At 58.3% G+C, this 16,330-nt stretch overlaps 1 protein-coding gene across 1 annotated transcript in view; it reads left to right on the plus strand.

The window, feature by feature from the left end:
* The first annotated feature begins 350 nt into the window (after nt 1-350).
* Nucleotides 351-16,330, plus strand: part of SEMA6B (semaphorin 6B) — a 38,517-nt gene continuing 22,537 nt past the window's right edge. The window contains exon 1 of the mRNA XM_017528405.2: nt 351-400. The gene's annotated coding sequence lies outside the window, so the exon portion shown is untranslated. The remainder of the gene's footprint in view (nt 401-16,330) is intronic.

Genomic DNA, 16,330 nt, shown 5'->3' on the forward strand with positions numbered 1-16,330 from the left:
GTTGCTCCGGGCCGGGTTTTGCGCGGCTCCAGCCCAGCTTTGGGGAGGTGGGGGGGTTGCTGGAAAGGGGGGGGCGGAGGTGGCAGAGCCGCGAGTCGCAGCAGCGGCGGCCGCGGCGGGCGGAGGAGATGCGGCCGCGGCGCGCCCCCGGTCCGGCCGCCGCGCAGCGCCCCCCCCGGAGCCGACGCCAGCCCGCGGGGGGCCGGGGCTGAGCCCCCTCCCCCAGCGCAGCGCCGCGGGCCCGGGGGCGGGGAGAGCGCGCGCCCCCAGCCCCCTCCCCAGCCGGGGATGCCGGGCTGAACGGCCCGGCCGGGACAGGTGCGCGCACGGACCCCCCCAGCCCGCGCCCTCCCGCCCTCGCGCCTCCCGCCCGCGCACTCGCAGCGGCCGCGGCTCCGAGGTAAGCGCCCCGGGGCGTCTGCGGAGGGGGCTGGGGGAGGCGCGGGGATGGGGGCGTCCGTCAGCACGCAGCTGGGGGACCGAACGGCTGGCTGGGGTGGCCGGGTCAGGCGCTAGGATTGGGGGGCCTGCGGGCCCTGCCACTGGGAGGAGACGGATTTGGGGCCGGGGAGGGGGTTTGGGGAGCGCTAGAACGCGGGTGGGGGGGTGAATCTCTCAGCCACGCAACTGGGGAGGGGACCAGATTGGAGAGGGGGTCGCTGGCCGTAGGGAGGGGTCCGGTGGGGGTCCGGTGGCATCGCTTTGGAGGGGCTGGATTTTGGCCTGGGGCGCTCCCGGAGGCTCCATTATGGGGGTGTCTAATGGCACCGCAACTGGGGGACTGGGATTGTTGACTGGGGGCTGTGCAGCTAGGTTGGGGGTTCTGTCGGCTCCGCAGCGGGTGGAGATTTTGTCCTGGGGGGGCCCGGAGGAGACACAATACTGAGGCTCGCGGCTGCGCCCGCTGGGGAGCTGGATTGGGGCCCGGGTGGGGGGTTCGGGGCAGGCAGGGGGCCTGTTGTTCCGGGGTGAGGGGTGGCGTTGGGGGGCGGGGAACTGAGAGCCAAGTCGAGGCGACCCAGGGCTGCTGTGGGGGTCCCGGCACCGAGAGGCCCCTCCGCCCCACTTCGCGTCCGGCCGCCGCACCTTGGGCGCCCGAGTCCTCTCCGGCCTCCTGTCCAGCCCAAGCAGGACGAGCTGGGGTCCAGGCCGCGGGGCAGGGGTCGCAGTGGTGTTGCGGGGGAGGGCTGGCCGGCCCGGATCCCCCCCGCTGCAGTGGGGGTCTGGGGGCTCGGGGCCCCCCAAGAGCTGACAAAAGGACAAAGAAAACGTCTCTCTCGAAGCGCGCCGGGATGGGTGGGGGGCGCCGAGTGTGGCCCCCTCCCGCGGGCACTGATTGGTCCCCGGGGCGGGGGTCACGTGCCCCCCCCCCGCTCTCCGCCTCCGGGCGCCCCCCGAGTTTGGGGCACCTCCCAGAGGGGGCGCTACTGTCGTGATCCTCCACCTCTGCCCCGGCCGGGTTAATGCTGGAGCCAGGAGCCTTTGCAGGGAGTCCTGGGTTGGGGGAGGGATTCTCAGATCCTCGCTCCCCGCCCCCGTGTGGCCCTCTCTTGCGGAGGTCTTTGACATCCTCTACCTGAGGCTGTCATCTTTGACCCCCAGACTGCAGCGGAACTGGGGCTTGGAGTGACTGGGGTGCGCTGAGGCCATGGGGGCCTGGGTTTGGGTTTACGGAGGGAGGAGGAACTCCTGGCTGTGGTGACCGAAGGGGTCCCTGCCCCATTTACAAAACTGCGTTTCTGTTTTTCTGCATTTCTTCAGCTTGTCAGAAGGTCCGAATTCCCTGTCCAAAATCAAAACTCAGGGCCTTTGCTCCCAAGCCCTCTCCCACATCCCAGGAGACCGGTTTTCTCAGGGGCGGGTTTTCAGGATCTGCCCGCACCATCGCTTTAAACTCCACTTAGGGAGAGTCCAGGCTGTGGCGGTGGGGGGTGGCTGGGGCCAAGGCTGAGGCGGGACCCACCTGGAAGGGGGTCTTAAACTCTCGGGGAAGTTGCCTGGGAGTCACTGCCATCCACACAGAGACGCCTCGGGCATTGGGTATGTGGGCAGCCTGGCATCAGCCTCTGGTCTGCTCTGAACCAGCCCACTCCCAAGAGCACGTGGGGAAACTGAGGCCCAAGGAGGCCGCTGAAACCCAAGAGCCGTCCTGCATCCCAGCTGCTCGCCAAGGGCTGCCCCAAAGCCCCGTTCCTCCCTTCTTCCCCTTGACTCTGGGCTGTACAGGATTCAGACCTGGAGCTTTGACAGGAGACCTGGCTGTGTGGCCTCGTGTTCTCTGGGCTTCCCTCTTCCGAAGAGATGCTCTTTGATTTTGGACTGGAGTGGAGGGAGGTGAGGCAGGGAGGGGTCACCTGAAACTGTCTTCATCTGTACTGGCCCCATTTTGCCCCTGGTTCCCCGACCAGACTCCACTAGGGCTAAGCCCCGCACAGGATCTTAGGGTCCCTCTCGCCTCCTGTGCGTGGTGGTGAGTTGTCTCCAAGCCTAGGTATCGAGTCCCCCCAGGAGGGTCCTTTCCCCCTGAGACCTCAGTCCTCGCCTCTGTCCGAGGGGCATAGAAGGGGCTGGAAACGTGGTGTCACCTCTGCAGTGGCCACGCCGGGCTCGCCGCTGGACTTTGCTGGGGTTATCAGGGCTGGGCCTAGATGATAGGAATCAAACTGCCCTTGGAAAGGTGACCATGACGTCAGCCTGCGGGACAGGTGAGCTGGGTCCCCGGGGGCTGAAGGATGTCACCTGTCACCGCCCGTCTCCCGGGAAGGAAGGTGTCCCGAGCTGACCCTGGGCGTGGCCCTGTCATGTGGGCCCAGAAAGGGAGATACTGGAGGGACAAACTTCCAGGGAAGTGGTCAGGACAGGTTGGAGCAGGGAAGGCTGCCCCGAGGAGGGAGTGCCGGCACGGGGCTTGAAGGATGAGAGGGATTCTGCCAGGAGAAGGGGACAGGCATTGCAGGCAGAGGGGACAGCAAGGATCATCGTGGCAGGGTATGTCAGAGGAGCCCTGAGTGGCTGGACTATTTAAGAGGACTGGAAGGTAGGTAGTAGCCTTGAATGCCAAGCCAGGGAACTAACTTTATCCCAAGGGCAATAGGGAGCCATGGAAGGTTATAGAGTGTGTGTGTGGGGGGGTGCATCGGTCACGTTTCTGATCTCGAGGAATGATAACTAAGAGTGACAGGCTCCTGGAAACCAGGTACGCTGCTGGAAGGAGTGGTGAGCCGCCCCTCCTGGGAGGCAGGCCAGCAGGGTTGGACGGCAATCTTTCCAGAATCCTGGAGAAATAATCTTGATACTGGTCAGGCCCAAGTGACCTTCTGGATTTTTTTTTTTCAATTTCCAGGTACTGTGGGTTTTCTGAACCGCTGTCGTGTTTAAGAGGTCAGGGTCCTGAGATTCTCAGGTGTTTATGGGGCTGCGGGGTCTCAGCTGGGGTTCGGTTGGGCTGTGGCCTTGTCTTGGCCATGGTGGTGCGTTTACTCCCCTCCCTGTCTTCATGTAGCAGCAGTGGGGAAACTGAGGCTCAAAGCAGCCCAAGACTCAGGCCACAGCCACCAGCCCCATGTCCTCTGGCTGAATTATCCCAGAACAGACTGTTCATCTTAGACGCCCTGACCATCATGAACGGTGGTGCTGGGGTCGGGTGGGTGGCCAGAGGAACCCAGACCTTAAACCACACAGTTGTCTTTCATTATCACAGTGCTTCCTCACCTCTCCTCCAGGGACATCCAGATGAAGTGGCACACATTAGGACAAGTAAGAAAGTGACTTGGGGCCGGGCAAGGTGGCTGACACCTGTAATTTGGGAGGCGGAGGCAGGAGGATCACTTAAGGCCAGGAGTTCGCGATCCGCCTGGCCAACATGGCGAAACCCCGTCTCTACTAAACATATGAAAATGAGCTGGGCGTGGTAGCGTGCGCCTGTAATTCCAGCTACTCAGAAGGCTGAGGCAGGAGAATCGCTTGAACCCAGGAGGCGGAGGTTGCAGTGAGCCGAGATCGTGCCATTGCACTCCAGCCGGGGGTACAGAGTAAGACTCCATCTCAAAAAAACAAAAAGAAAAGAAAAAGAAAGTAAGTGACTTGGGAGGTTGGGGACCACCCTTAGGGCTCTTTGGCACGGACATGGGGCCCCACTACTTGCCACCCCAATGCCACTTCTCCATCTGGCCCCAGTGTCCAAAGGTGGCCACCCCAGGACCCCACTGGGAGGTAAGGCCCACTCTAGACTACATTTCCCAGAATGCACCTTGGCCTAAGCCAGCCTTCCAAGGGCTGACCTAGGAGAGAACTTCCCGAATACAAGAGCCCAGCAGAGGAGTGTGGGTTCTCAGGTGGCCCTGGTTCCAGGCAATCAGGTCAGTCAGTCAGTCAACAAATGTAGCCACTGGCCCCCATGTGCTGTGCCCTGTGCTGGGGGATGCTGGGATCCCCCAGAGAGGTAAACTTAACTCTGTTATCTAGTTGGAGGGGCTTCCAGGCTAGGGGAAGAGAAAAAGGGGCAGGCATTGCCCCCTGTGCTATGTGGGTTCAGGGCTAGGGCAGAGGGATCCACTGGGGCTGGGGAAAGCTGTACTCTGCTTCATGGATCAGGGAAGATGTAGCAGGAAGGGGCATTGTAGCTAGGGACAGGATGGATATGTAGGAGTTCACCAGAGCGGCCACATGTTTTCTGATGGTTGCAGAAGAACCTCCCTTCCCTGAAGCCCACGGACTTCCCCCCGGGGAGGCTGAAGTAGCCCTTCTGAATTCTCGGCCTTAGAGGCCGCCGGAGCATTTGGATCAGACTGACTTGAGATTAAATCAGTCTCTTCTCTCATTTATTCATTCCCCCTCTCTGAGCCTCAGTTTCCCCATCTGTAAAACAGGGGTTGCTATTCTGCCTTCCTTAGGGTTGGCCATTTAAACAGGAGGATTCGGGCAGAGTGCCAAATATAGTCAGAAACTCCAGAAAAAGGGACAGCTTGGCAAAGCAGAAACGTAGGGGTTCTGGCCACGATCGCATTTGGAGCTGTGAGAGCACTGTTCACATTTGACGAGTGGACTGATGTTTAGTGAGCACCTATTATGTGCCAGTGCCATGGACCCAGCAATGACCAAGGCACACTGCATTCTGCCCTTGTCAAATTCCCAGCTGGGTGGGGGGGGCACTAATTAGAGAAGGGAACAAGGTAAATCACGTATAGTCAGTGCCCTGAAGACAGTTATCCAGGAAGTGGCTGAGAACAGTTATCCAGCAGGGCTGTGTTCACTGAGGTTGTCATGGAGGGTGTCTCTGAGGAGGCGACATTTGAGCTGAGACCTGGAAGATGAGAAGGAGATGGTCATGCAGAGACCTTGGGAGGCAGCGCTCCAGGCAGAGGGCACGGCCCATGCAAAGGCCCTGTGGCAGGATCATGCCTGGCATGTTGCAGGGACAGCAAGGAGGCCGGAGTGGCTGGAGCAGAGTGAGGAGAGGAGAGAGGGAGGAGGGGAGGACAAGGAGGGGACAGGGCAGGCCATGCAGGGCCTTGTGGGCTGCGGTGAGGCCTTGGGTTTTGACCCCCAGGGAGGTGGGAGCCATGGAGGACTGGGGGCAGAGGAGGGACCGGACCTGACTCTTGGTTCCCTCTGGTGGCAGCTTTGGGGAGGACAGCCAAGGGATGAGGCTGGAACTGAGGACCAGATGCTGGTGATGGTTGATGGGTGCCGGCCAGGTGAGGGTAACAGAAGGGGACAAAGTGGGTGGATGGGGACAGATTTTTGGAGTCTCCGCAGAACTTGCCGAGATGGACGTGAAGAGGCCGAAGGCCCCTTTCTCTGGGGCAGGGCAACGCTGTGGTGAAGGGCGCAGCGTCTGGACCCCTGGGCCTGGGTTCACATCCCAGCTTGACCATTTCCAGGCTGTGCCACCTTGGGCCCATACCTTGCCCACCCTGGCCCCGAGTCTTCTCACCTATGGAATGGTCAGAAGAGCCCCTCTCACCTACGCTGCCGGGCTGAGTGAGGGACAGGGCTGGGAACATGGGGTAGGCGCCTTGTAAGTGTTTGCTGCTGTCTCTCTGTGAAGGTTGGAGCCTCAGGCTCTGGGGAGAAATGAGGGACAGATGGGGGTGACAGGTTCTCCGAGGCGACCCAGCAACCCCGGGGCCCCTTCCCCTCCAACACTGTTCTTCAGTCTTGACAGTTCTCAAGCCCCATCCCCCAGCGCCCACGTCACTCTGCCGGCCCCTCCACCATTCCTGAGCCCTGACTCACCAGGACTTGTGGTCCACTCTGACCCCGGGGGCCTTTCCCCTGGGACCTATTTCCCGCCTTTGTCTTCTTCAAGTTCATTCGCCAGGTCTTCCGTTCCCAGCAGCACTTGGCACTCCCTGGGACCCCCCACCCCCATTCTGTACCACATCCCTCAGCAGGGGCCCCCTCCAGCCTCTCATACTGGTCCTGGCCACTTGGGGACCCCCGGCTTGTGGGGAGGGGCAGTGACAGGAGGAATTCTGGGAGGAGTTCAGCAATGGGGGGAAGGGCGCCCAGAACCCCAAGTTGGAGGGGAAGGCTCCTCATTTTCTATCCCGAGATCAGGCCTCCAAGGGCAGGGGCCATCTTTCTTCGTCCTCCCTAAGTGGAGCCCCTACCACAGAGCCTTATTCCCACCTCTCTGAACCCCACAACTGGGTCCCAGGCACAGGACCCACCCCCCTGGACTTCCTCCAAATTGACTTTGAAAAGCAGGACCTGTCCATCCCCAAACTGCTTTGAAATCTCCGGGTGCTGCCGCCCCAGCCTAGATTCCCTCGGATCCCCAGCTCCCTCGGATCCCCAGCTCCCTCAAGCCACCGCCCCTCCCGGCCCCTTAATTACCCGCTGGGTATAAATGACACTTTAATTTCCTCTGAATCTTACTCCCAAACCCCCCCACCCATTCCTAATTACGAGTTGCTGTTTCCGACTTGCCTCCTGGTGGCCCAATTTCAAAACAGTGATTAAAATTAATTACCCAGGAGCCCCCTCTCCGCCTGGGCCAGAAGCCCCCGAGACGCATCCATGTCCCCAGTGGAAGTTCTGCCTGGACTCCCGCACCCTGGCTTCACGAGTGACCTGAGGACAGGGACAGCCTCTCTCTGGGTCTGTGCTTGATTATCTGTGAAGTATTTCGGCTGGCTGGGCTCGGTGGCTCACGCCTGTAATCCCAGCACTTTTGGAGGCTGAGGCGGGTGGATCACTTGAGGTCAGGAGTTCGAGACCAGCCTGGCCAACATGGTGAAACCCTGTCTCTACTAAAAATACAAAAATTAGCCAGGCATGGTGGCGGGTGCCTGTAATCCCAGCTACTCGGGAGGCTGAGTCAGGAGAATCGCTTGAACCTGCGAGGCGGAGGTTGCAGTGAGCCGAGATCGTGCCATTGCATTCCAGCCTGGGCAACAGAGCGAGACTCCGTCTCAAAAAAAAAATTTAGGAGCCGGGCGCGGTGGCTCAAGCCTGTAATCCCAGCACTTTGGGAGGCCGAGGCAGGTGGATCACGAGGTCAAGAGATCGAGACCATCCTGGTCAACATGGTGAAACCCCGTCTCTACTAAAAATACAAAAAATTAGCTGGGCATGGTGGCGCGTGCCTGTAATCCCAGCTACTCAGGAGGCTGAGGCAGGAGAATTGCCTGAACCCGGGAGGCGGAGGTTGTGGTGAGCCGAGATAGTGCCATTGCACTCCAGCCTGGGTAACAAAAAAGCGAAACTCCGTCTCAAAAAAAAAAAAAAAAAAATTTAGGGTGTGGCCCCCATCATGGGCAAGTAGCACATTGTGAGCGCTTGGTAAATGTCAGCAAGACGCAGCCGCACACAGCGGCTCACCCCTGTGATCCCAACACTTCAGGAGGCTGAGGCAGGAGGATTGCTTGAGCCCAAGAGTTCAAGACCAGCCTGGGCATCATATCCCCTCTCTACAAAAAAATTAGCTGGGTGTGGTGGTGCACACCTGTAGTCCCAGCTCCTCGGAAGGCTGAGTCAGGAGGATCACTTGAGACTGGGAGGTGGAGGTTGCAGTGAGCCGAGATCGCACCACTTCACGCCAGGTGACAGAGTGAGACCCTGTCTCAAACAAAACAAAAAGCCAGAAGCAAGATCACCTTTGCATCCATGGCACCCTAATGTGCTATGTGACCTCAGCAAAGTGGCTTAACCTCTCTGCACGTCAGTTTTTCCATCTGCAAATGGGGATGAGGGTGCTGGTCTCCGAGGGTTGATGCGGGCAGGAAGTGAGTTCGTATGTGGGAAAAGCATGGCACATGGTAGGTGCAGTCTTCCTAAATCCAATCTTGAATCCCCGCTCTCCTGGCCTGCTGTGAGTTGAATGTGGAAGGCGGCTTGAATGTCCTGAGTCCCATCCTCTGCAAAAGAGATACTCAGCATTAATTGAGTGGCTCCCGCATGCCCGGCTCCGTGCCAAGCCCCGGACACGCATGACCCCTAGCAAGCATGGCTGAGACTCCACCCATATTAGTGCATAGTAGGTGTTTAAAGAAGTCTGGAATGAACATATCCTTGCAACTATTTTATTTATTTATTTATTTAAATGAGTCCGAGTCTTGCTCTGTCACCCAGGCTGGAGTGCAGTGGCGCCGTCTCAGCTCACCGCAACCTCCGCCTCCCAGGTTCAAGCGATTCTCCTGCCTCAGCCTCCCGAGTAGTTGGGATTACAGGTGCCCGCCACCACACCGGGCTAACTATTGTATTTTTAGTAGAGACGGGGTTTCACCATGTTGGCCAGGCTGGTCTCGAACTCCTGACCTCAGGTGGTCCGCCCGCCTCGGCCTCCCAAAGTGCTGGGATCACAGGTGTGAGCCACCGCACCTGGCCTCCGCCTCCTTGCAACTATTTTATGGGGGGGAGGGCTCTTCCTGGGACGTTTGTTCAGCTGTCATTTGTTGAGCACCTGTTGTGTGCCAGGCCCCATGCTGGGCACTGGGGTCACAGCAGTAACTGAGACGGACCCCCACCCCTGTAGAGCCAGTATTCTCATCCTCATTTTTCAGAGGAGGAAACAAGCTCAGAGACGGGAGGATTGTACCCACGTCGGCTCAGCAGCCGCAGTTAATTAAGCACCCATCATGCGTCACTCATTTACCTCTCGTGAGAAGCTGACGTGGATGGCTGTCATGATTGTTTCACTGATGAGGAAACTGAGGCTCTGAAAGCTGAGGACTCAGGAAGGAAGGGCCATAGTGGAGGGGAGGCTGGGCGCGGTGGTTCACGCCTGTAATCCCAGCATCTCCGGAGGCCGAGGTGGGAGGATCACCTGAGGTCAGGAGTTGGAGACCAGCCTGGCCAACATGATGAAACCCCATCTGTATTAAAAATACAAAACTTAGCCGGGCGTGGTGGCGCATGCCTGTAGTCCCAGCTACTCGGGAGGCCGAGGCAGGAGAATCGCTTGGACCTGGAAGGTGGAGGTTGCAGCGAGCCGAGATCGCGCCACTGCGCTCCAGCCTGGCGATGCACCGAGACTCTGCCTCAGAAAAAAACCAAGGGGAGGGGAGGCTCACAAGCCGACTCCCAGGCTGGGCAGGGATCAGCTAACCGACATCCAGTAGGAGCAGGGCACGGGGCCTCTCTCTTCTGCCCCCGCCCCTCATGCCTGGACCCCAGGGACTTCCTCCGACCTTCCTGCCAAGTTCCTGGACAGCCCCAGAGCCCGGCTGGGCTGCGATGGGGGCGACCGAGGCAGCTGGAGGGGCAGCTGTAAGCAGAGCCCGTAACCAGACCTGGACGGCACTGGGGCCGGGCTGCAGGGGCCGGGTTACTAGATCCCCCTGGGGACACTGGCCCCGGAGCCGGAATCCTGGGGCGGCTGGGCAGATCGGGAGCTCCTTGTATGGAACTGCAGAGAGACACCCCACCCCCGTCCCTTGTGCTGTGGCAGATGGAGAAACGGAGGCTCCAAGCCTGCCCGGGATCACTGTCTTTTATTTTGGAACAGAGAGGCCCAGAGAGGGCGTGTAGCTGGCCTAAGGTCACACAGCAAGTCCAGCAACGTCATTTAACCTAAAGTGAATGCCTGTGTGCCAGGCCCTGAGCCAGTGTCATTATTTTATGGACAAGAAAAAATATGAGGCTGGCAGGGCACTGTGGTTCATGCCTATAATCTCAGCAGTTTGGGAGGCCGAGGTGGCTGAATCACTTGAGGCCAAGAGTTCGAGACCAGCCTGGCCAACATAGCAAAACCCCGTCTCTACAAAAAGTACAGAAGTGAGCCGGGCGTGGTGACGCACATCTGTGGTCCCAGCTTACTCAGGAGGCTGAGACAGGAGGATTGCTTGAGCCAGGGAGGTTGAGGCTGCAGTGAGCCGTGACGGCACCACTGTCCTCAGCCTGGGCGGCAGAGCAAGACCCTGCGCTTAAAAACAAACAAGAAACGAGGCCGAGTGTCTCACTGAACCGGGGAGCCCCAGGAGTCCCTTCTGTGACATGCCAGCCCCTCCATCCACCTGGACCTTCTGTCTCTTCCTCGAGTGGTTCCAGTGTCCATGCTTTTTCCTCTGAGGTTCCCTCTCCCTGGAGCACCTTCCCCACCTTGTCCCGGGGTCTCCCCCTCGCCCCTCAGGCCTCAGCTCAAGTCTCCTCTCCTGTAGTCATTCCTCATGTTCTCATGGTCATGCTCATTATTGTCAGAAGGCTATCGAGTGTCAATATTGGGTAGTGTGTGTGGTGTACCCTGTCTCCCCACAGGACCGGGAGCCCCATAAGGACAGGGCTTTGTAGCTGTCTCAGTCACGGCTGTGTCCCCATGCCTGGAGCACAGCTGTCTGGTATACAGGTGGTGCCCAATATTTACTAATCTGATGAGTAAGTGGATGACTTCCAATTTGGGGTACAGGGAGGCAGAGCTGGGCACAGTTGCTGCCAGGTTGGCGGTTGAGTGAAGATGTGTTGGGGGTGGTTGTGGCTGGGGGAGCCCAGGGAAACTGAGGCCCAGCCAGGGCAGTCAGAGAAGGCTTCCTGGAGGAGGGGACACACATGCATGTCCTTGACTGGTGAGCAGGAGTCAGCTGTAGGGCTTTGAGGACAGAGTGAGGTTACTATGTCTGGGGGGTTGGGAGGGCAGCTGGGCCTTGAGAAGGCCACAAAGGCCCCCCCACAGAGGGGACAGTCTGAGCCAAGGTCTGGAGGGAGGGGCTAGAAATTCGCAGTGGTAGCTGAGGGCAAGGAGAGGTTCCAGTCATTCCCAGGGTGGGAGGTGTCCTTGAACATTGAGATCCAGAGTGATTTTAAATCACCACAGTGTACAAATGGGGAAACTGAGGCCCAGAGAAGGGAAGTGCCTGTCTGCAGTCAAACAGCCGAGGCAGAGCCAGGCTTTGAAGCTGGGCTGTGCGCTTCTGGAGCCAAAGCGCTTCTTCTGGGGCTTCTTCAGCTGCCAGTGTTTCCCTGGGCTTCAGTTTCCCCAATCAGCTGTTGAGATTGGGTTGAGCAGGGCGGGGCAGGATGGCTTGTAGATGATGACCCTGGTTCATTGGGGTCTTTTTTTTTTTTTTCCTGAAACAATCTCACTCTGTCGCCCAGGCCGGAGTGCAAGGGCGTGATCTTGGCTCAAGTGATTCTCCTGCCTTGGCCTCCCAAGTAGCTGGGATTACAGGTGCCCACCACCACGCCCGGCTAATTTTTGTGTTTTCAGTAGAGACGAGGTTTCACCGTGTTGGCCAGGCTGGTCTCGAACTCCCAACCTCGTGATCCACCCGCCTCTGCCTCCCAGGGTGCTGGGATTACAGGCTGAGCCACCACGCCCGGCTCCAGGGATTGTTTTGTTTGGGGAATCCACGCGTGAAGCTGCGCCTCTCAGACTTTGCAGTGCACGTGGGTCCCTCCAAGATCTTGCTCAGGTGCAGGCCTGGGTGAGCGGGCCTGGGCCTGGGATTCTGCATTTCTGACAGTGATGCCCACGGCAGCAGCACAGGGGGCCTGAGTGTGATGGGGGAGGAGAGGACAGCATAACATGGGGAGGCAGAGGCGTCTGGGTTCCAGGAAGTTCAGGGTGGGGAGCCTCTCTTAGGTGACCTGAAGTGAGGAAGTGAGCTGTGTGTGTATCTAGGGGCAGAGTGTTCCTGGCAGAGGGCACAGCCTGTGCAAAGGTCCTGGGGCAGTACCATGCCTGGCCTGTTGGAGGAACAACAAGGAGGCTGGTGTGGCTGGAGCCGAGTGAGAGAGAGTGAGGAGGGGAGGGTAGACAGGGGATGAGGCAGATTGTGCAGGGCCTTGTGGGCTGCAGGGAAGACACCAGCTTTGACTCAGAGGCTGGTGGGAGCCATGGAGAACTAAGGGCAGAGGAGGGAGATCTGACTGCGGTGTTCAGAGGCGCCCTCTGGTGGCTGGTTCGGGGAGGACAGCCCGGGGACCAGGGCAGAGGGCACTGGGCTGGGCTGGGCTGTGCTGGGCTGTGCCAGGCAGGTGGGATGCCAGTGGCCAGGGTATGGACGGGAATCGGTGACAGTTCTGCATATACTCGAAGGCAGAGGCCACAGGAGTGGCTAACCCTGGCTGTGAGGCTGGTGGGATGGGGTGTGGAGGGGGAGCCCCAGGTGTGGCCTAAGCCATCAGCTGAGACAGGATGCAGGAGCAGTGTTTGGGGGTACATCTGCCATCCGTTCACCCTGATCGCATCAGTAGCCTCGGCGCCACCCCAGTGAGAACCCCGTTAGGGTTTTTGTTTTATCCGTGGTTTGTCTTGAAACTCACAAGCAGATCCTAAAACATCCACTGAAGCCTCAGGGGCCAAGAACAGCCCAGACACACAGCCCTGGAGGACAGCAGGTGTGGGGAGGGTTCCCCGAGGAAATTCAGGCCCATGACGGGGTGACAGCAGCTACAGTGGCGGGTGGGTCTGGGGAAGACGGGCACCCCGAGTGGCTGAGGGTGAGACTTCATGAGCCCCGTGCCTGGAGACGCTGAGGGGCAGCTGTGTCCTGGAGCTGGGGGAGGCCTGGCTAGAGTCAGGACTGTGGGCGTCATCAGGGACAAATGGCGCGGAGAGCCCCAGGAGTGGACCAGCTGCCCAAGAGGGTCGTGGGTGAAGGGAAAAGAAAGAGGGAGACCTGGCGGTTGAGGGGGGCGCAGGGCAGGGCGGAAAGGTGGAAGGGAGGCCAGCGGGCATGGGGCATAGGGGGCCGCCAGAGGACAGAGCTCCCAGGAAAAGGAGCTGAACTCGGGGGTCCCCGAGGACGTTTCCATCCCCGAGCCTCAGTTTCCACATCTGCGCAGTGGGCTCGTGTTTGCAGAGCTGGAGTGACAGCCAGGGGCCTCCTGGAGGGAGCTGCTGCATTCTGGCCCATCTTCCCCCACAACGGGCCCCCACAGCGTGCATGCAAGTCCCCAGGTTGGCAGGTGGGAGCTCCTCCAACCCCCAGGGGCGCGCAGACATGTGGGTGCACGGGTGTCCAGGAGAAGCCCGCACGCCACAGTGCGCACCCGGCAGCCTCGCGGCTCCCTGCGGCCAGGTGTCCGGCAGCCGCAGCCCAGCAGGTGGTGGGGCCAGGTCCTCGCAGGAAGGCAGGCGCCGAGCGGCTGCTGGCAGAGGCTCCTTGAGTTTCATGCAGAGAAGCAGATGGGCTCGGGGCTGGAGGGAGGTGCACAGGCCTCCGATAACCCTGGATCGAGGGGGTAAACTGAGGCCAGGTAGACGGGGTGGGTTGTGAAGTGGCCTGGACTCCCCGGAATAAACGTTTGGGGTTCAGTTCCGTGTTATCAAAATAAGTAAAATTAATGGCGCAGAAGCTAGTGTAGGCTCCGCTGATCCCTGACTTTAAGCAAATGACTTTACCTTTCTGTTCCTCAGATTGTCTGTCTGGTTAAGAGGCCTATTAAGAGAACTCACCAGGCCAGGCACGGGGGCTCATGCCTGTAATCCCAGCACTTTGGGAGGCTGACAAGAGCGGATCACTTGAGGCCAGGAGTTCGAGACCAGGCTAGGCAACATGGTGTAACACCATTTCTACTAAAAATACAAAAATTAGCCGGGCATGCTGGTGGGCACCTGTAGTCTACTCGAGAGGCTGAGGCAGGAAAATCGCTTGAACCTGGGAAGCTGAGGTTGCAGTGAGCCGAGATCATGCCACTGCGCTCCAGCCTGGGTGACAGAGCGACACTGTCTCAAAAAATAAAAATAAAGCCAGGCGCGGTGGCTCACGCCTGTAATCCCAGCACTTTAGGAGGCCAAGGTGGGTGGACCACGAGGTCAAGAGATTGAGACCATCCTGGCCAACATAGTGAAACCCCGTCTCTACTAAATTACAAAAATTAGGTGGGCGTGGTGGTACACACCTGTAATCCCAGCTACTCGGGAGGCTGAGACAGGAGAATTGCTTGAACCTGGGAGGTAGAGGTTGCAGTGAGCTGAGATTGCGCCACTGCACTCCAGCCTGGTACCTGAGCGAGACTCTGTCTCAAAAAATAAATAAATAAATAAATAAATAAAAAATGAAAAAGAGCACTCACCCCTTGGGGATGTTCTGAAGATTACATGAATTAATTTAAGTATGTAAGACAGTGCCTGGCACCTAACAAGTGCTCTGTGTTTTCTAGGTTTTTGTTGTTGTTGTTATTTTTTTTACTTTTTGGAACAGGGTCTCACTGGGTCACCCAGGCTGGAGTACACTGGCCTGATGGTAACTCTTTGCATTCTTGAACTCCTGGGCTCAGGCAATCTTCCTGCATCAGCCTCTCAAGTAGCTGCGACTACAGGCATGTCCCACCATGCCTGGCTCATTTCTTATTTTCTGTACAGATCGGGCAGAGCGGGAGGGTCTCACTTGTTGCCCAGGCTGGTCCCAAACTCCCGAGCTCAAGCGATTCTCTTGCCTTAGCCTCCCAAAGCGTTTCACAAAATTTAAGAATTAACCAGACGTGGCAGTGCGCAAGATCCCAGCTTCTCAAGAGACTGAGACACAAGAATCGCTTGAACCTGGGAGGCAGAGGTTGCAGTGAGCCGAGATCATACACTGCACTCCAGCCTGAGTGACACAGCGAGACTCTGTCCCCACGCGCCCCCCCCCCAAAAAAAAGCCGGGCTTGGTGATGCACACCTATGGTCCCAGCCACTTGGGAGGCTGAGGAAAGAGGATGGCTGGAGCCTGGGAGCTCGAGGCTGCAGTGAGTGGTGACCGCACTGCTGTGCTCCAGCCTGGGCGACAGAGCCAGACCCTGCCTCCTTAAACAACGTTCAAAGAAATAGTTTCTAGAGGTAAATATTATTCCAATAAAACACAAGATGAGGCCGGGGACGGTGGCTCACACCTGTAATCCCAGCACTTTGGGAGGCCGAGATGGGTGGATCATTTGAGGTCAGGAGTTCGAGCCCAGCCTGGCCAAATGGTGAAACCCCGCCTCTACTAAAAAATACAAAAAAATTGGCTGGGTGTGGTGGCGCATGCCTGTGGTCCCAGCTACTCAGGAGGCTGATGCAGGAGAATCGCTTGAACCCGAGAGGTGGAGGTTGTAGTGAGCTGAGGTCGTGCCACTGCACTCCAGCCTGGTGCCTGGCAACAGAGAAAGACTCTGTCTAAAAAAAAAAAAATTAGCCAGGCATGGTGGTGGGCACATGCAGTCCCAGCTACTTGGGAGGCTGAGGCATGAGAATCACTTGAACCCAGGAGGTGGAGGTTGAAGTGAGCCGAGATCAGGCCACTTTGTGGCAAGGATCCATCTCAAAAACAAGAAAAGGGAAGGAAGTCTTGACACGGGTCACAGCATGGACACATCTTGAGGCAATCACGCTCGGTGAAAGAAGCCAGACACGAAAGGGGACTGTGTGATCCTACTCCTGGGAAGTCCCTAGAGTCATCACATTCAGAGACAGACAGAAGGAAGGGAGGTGCTGGGGGCTGGGGACGGGAGTGAGGAATGAGTGTTTCATGGGGGCAGAGTTTCAGTTTGGGAGGATGAGAAGGTTCTGGAGATGATGGTGCTGATGGTTGCACAATGATATGGGTATTCTTTTTATTGTTTCTTTTTTTTTTTCTTAGAGGATTTAGTAATAGTAACATAAGAAGTTCTTAATGCCAGTGACCTGTGTGCACTTAAAAATGGTTAAGAGGCCGAGCACAGTGGCTCTTACCTGTAATCCCAGCACTTTGGGTGGCTGAGGTGGGTAGATCACCTGAGGTTGTGAGTTCGAGACCAGCCTGACCAACATGGAGAAACCCCGTCTCTACTAAAAATACAAAAATTAGCTGAGCATGGTGGCACATGCCTGTAATCCCAGCTACTCGGGAGGCTGAGGCAGGAGAATCTGCTTGAACCTGGGAGGTGGAGGTTGTGGTGAGCGGAGATTGTGCCATTGCTTTCCAGCCTGGGCAACAAGAGTGAA

This window comes from Cebus imitator, unplaced genomic scaffold, assembly GCF_001604975.1.
Source record: "Cebus imitator isolate Cc_AM_T3 unplaced genomic scaffold, Cebus_imitator-1.0 Scaffold53, whole genome shotgun sequence".
NCBI classification, from domain to species: domain Eukaryota; kingdom Metazoa; phylum Chordata; class Mammalia; order Primates; family Cebidae; genus Cebus; species Cebus imitator.